The sequence below is a fragment of the Panthera uncia genome, chromosome C2 (assembly GCF_023721935.1).
Source record: "Panthera uncia isolate 11264 chromosome C2, Puncia_PCG_1.0, whole genome shotgun sequence".
NCBI classification, from domain to species: Eukaryota; Metazoa; Chordata; class Mammalia; order Carnivora; family Felidae; genus Panthera; species Panthera uncia.
In genome coordinates, this window is record NC_064810.1 from 62,105,316 (window position 1) to 62,113,677 (window position 8,362).

Here is an 8,362-nt window from a genome sequence, read left to right on the forward strand (position 1 = left end):
ACTTACTTATCCAACAATATATGTTTTAATTATAACTTTTTATTGTGACATAATAACAGACTTACAATCAAGTTTTAAGATTTCTCGTACTACCTTTACTCAGATTCCCAAATGTACACAGAAACACATACCCACACACCCACACAAGAACATTCTGAACCACTTGAAAGTAAGTTGCAGACATTATCCTCTTTTACCCATAAATATTTCAGCACGAATGTCCTAAATACAAGGATATTCTTCTACACAACTAAAATATAATGATCAGAGTCAGATAAGTAACATTAATAAAATAATATAATTTACAGATTTGATTTAGATTTTGCCTGTTGCCCTAAGAACCACTTTTTAAATACCTAATATCCCTGTTATATGTAGCCTATAAGGATAAAGGAGTTCTGAGAAAGTGAAAGATTCCAGAGGGTTCATTTATGAGAATACACTTTATTTTTATTTTTTAAAATATTTTTAAACTATTTATTCTTGAGAGAGAGAGAGAGAGAGAGAGAGAGAGAGTGAGCGAGCAGGGGAGGGGCAGAGAGAGAGGGAGACAGAGAATCCCAGACTCTGTGCTGCCCACACAGAGCCCAACGAGGGCTCAAACCCAAAAACTGTGAGATCATGAAGAACTGAAGTCTGATGCTGAACTGACTAAGCTGCCCAGGTGCCCCAAGAATACATTTAATTTTAGTACATAACATATTCAATACCTTTTAATTCAATAAAATGGTAATGGATATCAACTTTTTATATAGAGTAAATGATACAGCTCCCACTTGTTGGGTGCTTACAGTGGGTCAGGCACTATGATGTCTTCATATGAACGTTCTAATTTCATGCTCACAACAATCTTATAAGCTAGATATTATTTTCCAGAGGAAGGAACAAGGTCTCAGAGATATTCAGAAACTTGTTTGGTCAAAGAGCAAGTGAGTTGCAGACCTGGAATTATTGTCCAAATCTTTAAGACTTCAAAACCTAAACTCTCATTCATTTTACCATATTCTTCATAGCATGAAACAGACCCTGCTGGGGCACACATGTAGCTCAGTCAGGTGGGCATCTAATTCTTGATTTTAGCCAGGGTTATGATCTTGTGGTTCATGGGTTTGAGCCCTACATTGGGCTCTGGGGTGACACTGCAGAGCCTGCTTGGGATTCTACCTTCTCCATCTCTCTCTCTCTGCCTCTCCCCCACTCATGTGCATGTGTGCTCTCTCTCAAAATGAATAAATAAACAAACAAAAAAGCAGACCTTGATGATGTATTTCCTACTCTCCTGGAATGTATCATCCTCCTGAGGGATATATATAAATATATATATAAATACATATAAACTCAGAATATTAGGGTTGGAAGTTCATTTTCATTTAAACTGCTGACCTTCCTCTGGTGTTCCAATCCCACTTCTCCTCACCTATTGTCTTCATAGTACTTACCATCATTTAATTCACCATATAACATACATATTTACTCTGCTAATATTGTGTTCTCTCCCCACAGGAATGAAACTTCAAGGGAGTAGCAAATTGTTTTTAATTGCTAGGTCCCCAGCACATAGAAGAGGGGCCAGCATAAAGTGGGCATTAGTAAAAATAATAATAATAATAATAATAATAATAATAATGATACTTGTTGACTAAACAGTTGAATTCCTTCAGCTGCTTAAATTTGTAGATAAGGAAAGTGAAACCTAGAGAGACTAAGTCGCTTCAAGGTCAGAGTAACTTAGTGGCATGAAATTCCATTAAGTTGAAGGTAAATAGACTCACAATGAGTGACAGAGGGTTCCATGGAAACATAAAGAAGGAAAAGATCACAATGGTCTGAGTGCAGTAGGAAGTCTTCATTAACAAAGACACTAGGAGAGACATCAAGAGGGTAAATTAAGAAGGCATATTAGATGACTGTATATACCTGAAGGTTCATTATGGGAAATGAAAAATCAGGGTTGGAAGGAATAATCCTGACAGATGTTAGAATTTTCTTTTCTTTCCCTTCCTTTTCTTTTCTTTTTTTTACTTCATTTGGAGAACCTTGCATTCCTATAAGCAAGGTAAGTTGGATATTTTCTGTCAGTAAACAGTTAAATCATTAATGGCATAAAGGCTAACCCCATCTCCATTCTAAGCAAAAAGCATTAAAATTAGCAAAACTTTAACAGTGATTTTCTAGAGTTAATTTTATATTCCTCTTTCATTTTCCAAGTTAGTCTCTGGTTTTAATGAATTTGATACATCATTGCTCAGGGAATGATTGAATAGATCACACTCATACAATTGATATTCAGAAATGTCAATAAACAGAGATAAAGAAAATATTTTAGCTAAGCAAAATAGTAAATAATAGGAAATGACAGATTCCAGAAAGAACAGGACAAGAAAGAGAAGATATGTGTAGCGAACATTTGACTCATGATAACAGTGAAATGAGAACCTGACCATTCAGATATTTCTCTACTTAAAGAAAAAAAAAAAAAAAATATATATATATATATATATATATATATATATATATTCATTTATTTATTATTTCAGTACATACAGATCTATCCCAGATTTAAGGCTCTGAAAATTCTGGAGTAGGCATCATTTTTTTTTTTTTTTTTTTTTTTACTACAACTGACTTAGGACCCATGTTGATTAACACTATCTGCTCTGACAGAGATACAGAAAGATCTGAAAAAAAGTAGAATGCATTCCCTCCAATATCAAAGCAAACCATTATATTCTGCACCAAGGTCCCAAATTAATTTTCTTTGCCCAAATGCCTCTGTGGTAAAGGTAGAAAATACACTTCCTTATTTGATACATAGTTACTCAGTGCTTGACATTTGATACTGAGTATTATGGATCCATAGTCATTAAAAGTACTACCTTAGGGGCGCCTGGGTGGCTTGGTCGGTTAAGCATCCGACTTCAGCTCAGGTCATGATCTCACAGTCCGTGAGTTCGAGCCCCGTGTCGGGCTCTGTGCTGACAGCTCAGATCCTGGAGCCTGTTTCGGATTCTGTGTCTCCCTCTCTCTCTGCCCCTCCCCTGTTCATGCTCTGTCTCTCTCTGTCTCAAAAATAAATAAACGTTAAAAAATAAATAAATAAAGTACTACCTTATATGCTAAAATTTATGAGATACTTATTGACAGCATTATCAAGTCCAAAAGGAATAAGACATACCACTTTTGCTGCTGGCTCATCTCTCCCTCCTTATTCACAGCTTAAAAAAATATTTATTATTATTATTATTATTATTATTATTATTATTATTATTTTGGTTACTACTAAGTTATTACATGTTGGTCAAACAATAAGCCAGAGATTATAAAAAAGGAAAATAAAATTCTTCCCCTTTAGACTCCCCTTTTCTACTTCCAAAATAAAACCCCTGCTTCAGTTTTGTTTTCTTCTAGTATTTCTAGTATTTTTTATACAAATGGAATCAATTACTTCATTTACTTGTCAATATATTATGATCACCTTTTTATATTAGTATATGTAGCATTCCTTCATTCCAGCACATGAATGTAACAGTGTAACCAGTTTCTATACGTATTTAGATCGACAGCTTTATTGCTATTAAAAATAATCTTGCACCGTGCCTGGGTGGCTCAGTCAGTTAAGTGTCCAACTCTTGGTTTCCACCCAGGTCATGATCTCATGCTTTGTGAATTCCAGCCCCGCATCAGGCTCAGCGCCGGTGGTGTGGAGCCTGCTTTGGGTTCTGTCTCTCTCCCTCTCTCTCTGCTCCTTCAAGCACCCCCTCAATCAAAATAAATTAATGAATTAAAAAAAAACATTTTGCAATGACAATCATTGTACTCAACTTTGTTCACAGGTACAAGTAAATCTATGGGAGAAAAATCTTAGAGATGGAACTGCTGGCTCATTGAGTATGTAGGCCTAATATTTTGCTAGATATGGCCATTTTTTTTTCAAAAATATGTGCCAATTTATATTCTCATCACAGGAATATGTTAGTGCACACTTCCCAATTCTCCTACCCATTTGGGATATTACAGAAAATTTTAATCTTGCCTATCTTATGGATATATAAGTGTCTAAATTTGCATTTATTTGATTATAAATTGAGATGACCTAAGATTTATTTATACTTCTTTTCTAGTGTGACTCCTGTTCATGACTGTTTTGTTTGCTGTCCTTTTGATTTCTTTTTTAATTTTAGGAACTCTGTATTATAGATATTAGCTCTTTGTCTTATTTTCTATATGATAAACCATTCTCAAGTTTATCACTTACGTTTGTCTTTTGACTTTTTTTTTTTTTTTTTTTTGGGTAGACAGTGGTAATGTTTCCTTTGAAAGCAGTAATGAGAATGCCTTATATGTTTTACCATTAATCATGGATCCTGGTTTTGAATATACAAAATGTATTCATGTCATGCCAGGAATGTCTCCATATTTTCAATTGAGGCAAAGGCGTTATAAATTGTTTTAAAGTTTGAAGTGGAGGTTGAATATGTTATTTCCATTTTCTTTTGGCCTTTATCAAGATAAACATTTTCTTTTGTTAAGTTTTTCATAAACTTGAAATATTTTAATAGATTTCTCATTATTGAACCATCCTTGCATTTCTGATTCTAACTAATCTGATAACATTGATTCAGCTTCTAAATCTTGTAGCTGTCCAGGGGACAGGTTAAAAATTTAATTCAGAGGTATGCCTAGGTGGCTCAGTTAAGTGTCCCACTCTTTATATCAGCTCAGTTCTTGATCTCAGGGTCGTGAGTTCAAACCCCACATTCAAGCTCTATGCCCAGCACGGAGCCTAGTTAAAAAGAAAAAATTATTCATAGTCAATGACACCTTCCTGTTATGTTCATATTCCTCTAGGAAATGCTATGCTTTTCTTGTAAGATGCTGTACTGGGTGGGTAATCAATTTAGCCTTCCCATCCCAGGCAGCTGGCTAGCAATCAGTTAATCCCAAATTTGCCATCCTTGCATTTTTGAAATTGACTCCACTTGATCATAGTATAATATTATATTAATTTCTCCTGAAATCATTTTGGTAATATTTTCTTCATGATGTTTGTGTCAATATTCATATGATAAAACAATCTTTTCTTTCTTTTTTTAAGGGCTATGTTCAGACTTGTTTTTAAGAAGGAAATAAGTGGTTTCCTTCTTGTATATAGTATTAAAAGTGTCTTCATTGAAGACTTGGAAAAAAAAAAGTACCTCAGCAAGTTTTTGGGCCTGACTCCTTCATGATATTTGCCTGTTTGATAACTTTCTCAAAGTTTATTCTTCATAATCTACCTAATTAGATAATATATATATACCTATTTAAATTTAGATAATTTCTAATCTGAAAAAAATTGTTTCCTTTCATTTATGTTTTCAGAGTATTTTTGAAAGAAGTTTAGAAAATATTTATTATTCTTTTAACTTCCTTTTTTCCAAGGTTTATTTCATCTGTCCTTGTTTCTGGTTTTGTGCTTTCTTTGCTATAATGATATCTTTACTTCTTTTTTTTTTTTTTTTTTTTTTTTTTTTTTTTTTTTTTTTTTTTTTTAAATCAGCACCAGGAGGCGCCTGGGTGTCTCAGTCAGTTGAGAGTCTGACTTTGGCTCAGGTCATGATCTCATGGTTCGTGGGTTCAAGCCCTGCGTCGGGCTCTGTGCTGACAGCTCAGAGCCTGGAGCCTGCTTCTGAGTCTGTGTCTCCCTCTCTCTCTGACCCTACCCTGCTCACGCTCTGTCTCTCTCTGTCTCCCAAAAATAAATAAATGTAAAACAAATAAAATTAAAATAAATCAGCACCGGGGCACCTGGGTGGCTCAGTCAGTTGGGTGTCCAACTTCAGCTCAGGTCATGATCTCATGGTTTGTGGGTTCGAACCCCATGTCAGGCTCTGTGCTGACTACTCAGAGCCTGGAGCCTGCTTTGGATTCTGTGTCTCCCTTTCTCTCTGCCCATCTCTCTCTCCCTTCTCTCTCAAAAGTAAATACACATTAAATTTTTTTTAATAAAAATAAAAAATAAATAAATCAGCACCTAGATTTGTCATTCATTTTTAATTAGTCAATTTTAAAGTTTTAATTTCTTTAGATTTTTCTGTTTCTCTTTTTCTATATTTCCAGTTGAATACTTCTCAAGTATTGTTGTTTAGTAATGTAATAGTTTTAGGCTATGCATTTTCCTTCAAACGCATCTTTAATATAAATTATAAACATTTTAATGCAATCACTATTTTTTAGGCATTCTATACTTCCATTTTGTTTTAGATATAAGTTGTTCAAAATATATGTTTTGCTGATTTTGTTTCATTCCCATGTCATTGGGTATTCCAGATTGTATTTTTTGCCAATGGTTTCTAAAAATAATCACAGCTTAGCTAAAAAAAAAAAAAAAAAATCTGTGTTATTTTTTTTTTTTTGGTTTCAAATTCATTGAGGATTTTCTTTGAAGCTAACACAGGGTCTATTTTTATAAATATTGTATACATGATTAAAAATAAGTTCTGTTCTCTGTTTCCAGGGACTTCAGTTTGATATATACCTATCAGAGCAAATGTATTAATTATATTATTCAAATTCTCTAGGACTTGATTATAATTATGATTTATTAGAAGTGAATAACAAAATCTGATCAAAGACATAATTGAGAGGATTGTGACTTAAAAAAATAAATATAGCATGTAGCGCTACATTATTTGATTTGATTTTGATTTTGATTTTAGAGTGAGAGTGTGTAAGCAGAGGAAAGGGGCAGAGGGGGAGCATCAGCATGGAGCCTGATGTGAGATTCGATGCCAAGAAGCTGGGATGACTTGAGCCAAAATAGTTGGATGCTCAACCAACTAAGCCACCCAGACACCCCAAACGCTACATTTTTATAAAAGGGACAACGTACATATGTATTCAAATTATGTGTCTTCTAAAATCCGAGCTGTCTAAAGGTTTGTCACTTATATGTGTATACTGAGAGACCATAGTGGCATATTTTTAGCTTTTTTTTTTTTTTTCAGGTTTCTTGATACTTTGTCAAAGACAAACCCAGAAACAGTCACCTCAGGAAGCATCTACAGGTTGTAACTAATAACCCTCAATTCAAAGAAGAAAAAGCCAGGTCAGCCACTTTCGTCAGTCAGCTCTTGATGCTCTCTGTTAGAAGCAGGGTTTGCTAAGCATGGCCCTTTTTCTACTGGTTTGCCTGAGGATAATCTGATCATTACAATCTTAGCAAATAACCCATTACTCTAAATTTTTAAAGCATGACCTTGCTTCTGAAATCCCCACAAAGAAAAAAAAAGGAGTTCAAATATAGGTTCGATACTTTCCTCTAATATTTATTTTATTTTGTTTTTTGACATAGTTAACTTAGATAAAGATAGATGATATAAGCGAAATGTGAACATGTAGTTTCATTAAAGTATCATAACTGTCTGTAATGGAGAACTACTCTCCAGATGTAGAGATGGAAACATGATGATCACACAGACAGCTCATTTCCATCAATAAAAGTACAGCTTTCTCTCTAGGTCCTTTTGTGTGGATGTGTGTCTCAAATCTTTTCAAAAACTGCCAGCATGTTCTTTGATAAAGGATTACAAAGTGGGGCTGAAAAAAATGACATGGATCCTGAAATGACAGATGTCTAGGAGTGAACCACACATCAAGGAAGATAGAGTTCCATTTCTTTTTCTTGTAAAACAAAAAAATTTTCTCTTTTGATGAAGGTTCAAATGTAGCTACTTTGTTGTAGTAAACAATATCTTATTATTATGGCCAGAAGAGGGGCTCACAACTTAAAGGACACGTTTCTTCAAAGCATCATGGAAACAATTTAGAATGGCACTGTTTTTGGCATTACTGTGTTCACCATATCACCCATGCCACCTATTGAGTACAACTCCTATGTTGCCTTTGCTAGAACATGGCATATCAAAGCTGGAAGTTCTGGAATGTTGCTGCAGACAGTGTTTCTCAAAACGCTCTCCTCTACCATCTGAATCTGAATCACCTTTGCGGCACATCTCTACTGAATTGCAGTTTCTGGAGTGGTTGGCTCAGGAAGCAGATTTTAAGCAAACCATCTAGGTGATTCTTAGGCATATGGAAAATTTTACAGCCTTTACAGATTGTCTTATCAAACTTGCCCTGACTTACATATGATGACTCTGTTACAAATAAAGTCTTTGAAAGAAAGTACTAGAATGGCCTCGGGCTTTAGTTAAGTATGCTTATATGTGGTAACCAGTAGCCATAAACCTAAAATCATTAACTACATTTCAGGGAATGTGCTGCACAGAAAAGCTTTTATTAAATCTCTTGTCCCTGCTAAAGTCTCTCAAAGCAAGGTTTTTACAAGGCTTCAGATACCCTGGTTCTGTTCTAGGCACTT

The 8,362-nt window shown here is 34.6% G+C and overlaps 1 long non-coding RNA gene across 1 annotated transcript; it reads left to right on the top strand.

Annotated features, from left to right (window-relative positions):
• The first annotated feature begins 1,731 nt into the window (after positions 1 to 1,731).
• On the top strand, positions 1,732 to 8,152 carry LOC125920978 (uncharacterized). The gene is made up of 4 exons (XR_007457270.1): positions 1,732 to 2,056; positions 3,834 to 3,888; positions 6,987 to 7,087; positions 7,892 to 8,152. It is a non-coding gene; the product is annotated as an uncharacterized LOC125920978 (long non-coding RNA).
• The last annotated feature ends 210 nt before the right edge of the window (positions 8,153 to 8,362 follow it).